This window comes from Entelurus aequoreus, unplaced genomic scaffold (assembly GCF_033978785.1).
Source record: "Entelurus aequoreus isolate RoL-2023_Sb unplaced genomic scaffold, RoL_Eaeq_v1.1 HiC_scaffold_225, whole genome shotgun sequence".
NCBI classification, from domain to species: Eukaryota; Metazoa; Chordata; class Actinopteri; order Syngnathiformes; family Syngnathidae; genus Entelurus; species Entelurus aequoreus.
The window spans coordinates 35,001-40,000 of record NW_026908150.1 but is presented as its reverse complement, the minus strand read 5'-3'; positions in this window follow the sequence as shown (position 1 = coordinate 40,000).

Below are 5,000 nucleotides of genomic sequence, written 5' to 3'. Positions count from 1 at the left end.
GGACCACCAGGAAAAAAACGACAAAATCGAAAGAAGGCAAAAAGTAGGTGAAAATTTAAGCCTCTCTCGATTTTGTACTTAGAAAAAATCCCAGCCGAAAACTCCAATCCCATTGAAATGCATTGGAAGGACGAGTGGGGAAATTTTTCTAAGTGTCTGATCGAGAGAAGGTAAAATGAGGTGATTTTTAGCCTCTCTCGATTTTGTACTTGGAAAAATCGAGAGAAGGCAAAAAGAGGTGCTTTTTAGCCTCTCTCGATTTTGTACTTAGAAAAAATCCCAGAAATTTTTTTTTCCCCGTTTTTTTTTCTAAGTGTCTGATCGAGAGAAGGCAAAAAGAGGGGATTTTTAGCCTCTCTCGATTTTGTACTTAGAAAAAATCCCAGAAATTTTTTTTTTCCCCGTTTTTTTTTCTAAGTGTCTGATCGAGAGAAGGTAAAAAGAGGGGATTTTTAGCCTCTCTCGATTTTGTACTTGGAAAAATCGAGAGAAGGCAAAAAGAGGTGCTTTTTAGCCTCTCTCGATTTTGTACTTAGAAAAAATCCCAGAAATTTTTTTTTTCCCCGTTTTTTTTCTAAGTGTCTGATCGAGAGAAGGTAAAAAGAGGGGATTTTTAGCCTCTCTCGATTTTGTACTTGGAAAAAATCGAGAGAAGGCAAAAAGAGGTGCTTTTTAGCCTCTCTCGATTTTGTACTTAGAAAAAATCCCAGAATTTTTTTTTTTTTCCCCCGTTTTTTTTCTAAGTGTCTGATCGAGAGAAGGTAAAAAGAGGGGATTTTTAGCCTCTCTCGATTTTGTACTTGGAAAAATCGAGAGAAGGTAAAAAGAGGTGCTTTTTAGCCTCTTTCGATTGGGTACTTAGAAAAAATCCCCCACTTCCCCTGTGACTTTGCAGGGTGCGCCCTGGCCATGCTGGGTGCCTGCTGGCACCCCGGGGCTCGGCTGGAACGCGGCGGGACTTGCTGCACTCCAGCCTGGGTGTGATTTTTGCTCATTTTCATGACTTTTTCCCCGACTTTCCCCACTTACCCTGTGACTTTGCGGGGTGCGTCCTGGCCATGCTGGGTGCCTGCTGGCACCCCCGGGCTCGGCTGGAACGCGGCGGGACTTGCTGCACTCCAGCCTGGGTGTGATTTTTGATCATTTTCATGACTTTTTCCCCAACTTTCCCCACCTTTCCCCACTTCCCCTGTGACTTTGCTGGGTGCGTCCTGGCCATGCTGGGTGCCTCCAGGCACCCCTGGGCTCGGCTGGAACGCGGCAGGACTTGCTGCACTCCAGCCTGGGTGTGATTTTTGATCATTTTCGCGACTTTTCCCCAGACTTTCCCCACTTCCCCTGTGACTTTGCTGGGTGCGCCCTGGCCACGCTGGGTGCCTCCAGGCACCCCTGGGCTCGGCTGGAACGCGGCGGGACTTGCTGCACTCCAGCCTGGGTGTGATTTTTGATCATTTTCGCGACTTTTCCCCAGACTTTCCCCACTTCCCCTGTGACTTTGCTGGGTGCGCCCTGGCCACGCTGGGTGCCTGCTGGCACCCCCGGGCTCGCCTGGAACGCGGCGGGACTTGCTGCACTCCAGCCTGGGTGTGATTTTTGATCATTTTCATGACTTTTTCCCCGACTTTCCCCACTTCCCCTGTGACTTTGCTGGGTGCGTCCTGGCCATGCTGGGTGCCTCCAGGCACCCCTGGGCTCGGCTGGAACGCGGCGGGACTTGCTGCACTCCAGCCTGGGTGTGATTTTTGATCATTTTCGCGACTTTTCCCCCGACTTTCCCCACTTCCCCTGTGACTTTGCTGGGTGCGTCCTGGCCACGCTGGGTGCCTCCTGGCACCCCTGGACTCGGCTGGAACGCGGCGGGACTTGCTGCACTCCAGCCTGGGTGTGATTTTTGATCATTTTCATGACTTTTTCCCCAACTTTCCCCACTTCCCCTGTGACTTTGCTGGGTGCGCCCTGGCCATGCTGGGTGCCTCCTGGCACCCCTGGGCTCGGCTGGAACGCGGCGGGACTTGCTGCACTCCAGCCTGGGTGTGATTTTTGCTCATTTTCACGACTTTCCCCCCAGACTTTCCCCACTTCCCCTGTGACTTTGCTGGGTGCGCCCTGGCCATGCTGGGTGCCTCCTGGCACCCCTGGGCTCGGCTGGAACGCGGCGGGACTTGCTGCACTCCAGCCTGGGTGTGATTTTTGCTCATTTTCACGACTTTCCCCCCAGACTTTCCCCACTTCCCCTGTGACTTTGCTGGGTGCGCCCTGGCCACGCTGGGTGCCTCCTGGCACCCCTGTGCTCGGCTGGAACGCGGCGGGACTTGCTGCACGCCAGCCTGGGTGTGATTTTTGACCATTTTCACGACCTTTTCCAGACTTTCCCCACTTTTCTACCCCACTTCCCCTGTGACTTTGCTGCATGCGTCCTGGCCACGCTGGGCACCTCTTGGCACCCCTGGACTTGGGTGGAACGCGGCGGGACTTGTGGCACTCAAATGTGGGTGTGATAAGGAAAAAAACTAGCCGTCAACGGCAAATTTTTAAAATCGGTCTCCAAACTAGGGCACGCGGGCCGAAGCGGTACGCCGGAATCCGGCCCCCGGATTTTTGTGGATTTTTGTGGATTTTTATTATTTCTTTGGACATGTCGTGCATCCCTGGACTCGGGTGGGCGGCTGCGGGACTTGTGGGACTCGAACCTGGGTGTCATTTTGGACCATTTTCGGGACTTTTGCCTACTTTTCCCACTTTTCCCCCCCCACTCACAGTGTGACTTTGCTGGGGGCGCTTTGGACATGCCGGGCACCCTTGGACTCGGGTCACCTGCTGCGGGACTTGTGGCACTCAAACCTGGGTGTCACCTGGGTGTGATTTTGGACCATTTTCGGGACTTTTGCCTACATTTCTGAATTTCCTCCCCCACTCACAGTGTGACTTTGCTGGGAGCCTTGTGGACACGTCGGGCATCCCTGGACTCGGGTGACCGGCTGCGGGACTTGTGGCACTCAAACCTGGGTGTGCTTTTAGAACATTTTGGGGATTTTTGCACACTTTCCCAACTTTTCTTCCCCACTCACAGTGTGACTTTGCTGGGGGGGGGCGCTTTGTACATGTCGGGCACCCTTGTACTCGGGTGACCGGCTGCGGGACTTGCTGCACTCAAACCTGGGTGTGATTTTAGAACATTTTGGGGATTTTTGCACACTTTCCCAACTTTTCTTCCCCACTCACAGTGTGACTTTGCTGGGGGGCGCTTTGTACATGTCGGGCATCCCTGGACTCGGGTGACCTGCTGTGGGACATGTGGCACTCAAACCTGGGTGTGATTTTAGAACATTTTGGGGATTTTTGCACACTTTCCCAACTTTTCTTCCCCACTCACAGTGTGACTTTGCTGGGGGGCGCTTTGTACATGTCGGGCACCTGGACTCGGGTGACCTGCTGCGGGACATGTGGCACTCAAACCAGGGTGTGATTTTGGATCGTTCAGGACATTTCCTGGCCGCATGCCCCAAAGGGCCTCACATACCCCGGGGACACGCGCTGGACACCCCGGGTAGCACAAAATATGCCGTTCTGTTTAAAAAGCCCGTCTATTGCTGTCCTAAGACACATGTGCAACAGCCCGGGGTTTATTTCCCTTCATAAGTAGGGTTTCTCTCTATAGTGCACACTTGGGAAAAAATGCATTTCTTTAGGGGTGCAATTGCGGCCGGAGTCCACGGGAGGGCTCCAATTCCCCGCTGCTGTCCTCTTGCAGTGTAAGAGGGTTGCTGTTTTCTGTCTGGAAATAGGGCCCCAAAAGGCATCCAGGGCCCCTAATGACAGTAATTTATGGCTCCAAAAGGCATCACATTGCCCGGGAAGACCTGACGGACGCCTCGGCGTCACCGAAATACTACAAACTGTTTAAAATGGGGCCCCCAAAAGGCCTGGAAATGATGCCTTTAATGCTGGAAAATAATGCTTTTTTTTTTTTTTTATAGGTGCAATTGCGGCCGGAGTCCACGGGAGGGCTCCAATTCCCCGCTGCTGTCCTCTTGCAGTGTAAGAGGGTTGCTGTTTTCTGTCTGAAAATAGGGCCCCAAAAGGCATCCAGGGCCCCTAATTAACAGTAATTTATGGCCCCAAAAGGCCTCACATTGCCCGGGAAGACCTGACGGACGCCTCGGCGTCACCGAAATACTACAAACTGTTTAAAATGGGGCCCCAAAAGGCCTGGAAATGATGCCTTTAATGCTGGAAAATAATGCTTTTTTTTTTTTTTTTTTTTTTTTTTTTAATAGGTGCAAGTGCGGCCAGAGTCCACGGGAGGGCTCCAATTCCCCGCTGTCCTCTTGCAGTGTAAGAGGGTTGCTGTTTTCTGTCTGAAAATAGGGCCCCAAAAGGCATCCAGGGCCCCTAATTAACAGTAATTTATGGCCCCAAAAGGCCTCACATTGCCCGGGAACACCTGACGGACGCCTCGGCGTCACCGAAATACTACAAACTGTTTAAAATGGGGCCCCAAAAGGCCTGGAAATGATGCCTTTAATGCTGGAAAATAATGCATTTTTTTTTTTTTTTATAGGTGCAATTGCGGCCAGAGTCCACGGGAGGGCTTCAATTCCCCGCTGTCCTCTTGCAGTGTAAGAGGGTTGCTGTTTTCTGTCTGAAAATAGGGCCCCAAAAGGCATCCAGGGCCCCCAATTAACAGTAATTTATGGCCCCAAAAGGCCTCACATTGCCCGGGAACACCTGACGGACGCCTCGGCGTCACCGAAATACTACAAACTGTTTAAAATGGGGCCCCAAAAGGCCTGGAAATGATGCCTTTAATCCTGGGTGCATTTAGGGCCGGAGTCCACAGGAGGGCTCCGGTCCCCCACTCTTTTTGATGACCTATGGCCCCCAAAAGGCCTCGCATTCGACCGGGAAGACCTGATGGACTCCTCGGCGTCACCGAAATACGCCAAACTGTCTGAAAATAGGGCCTCTAATGACATCACTTGGCCCGTTTTTTAGGTTTC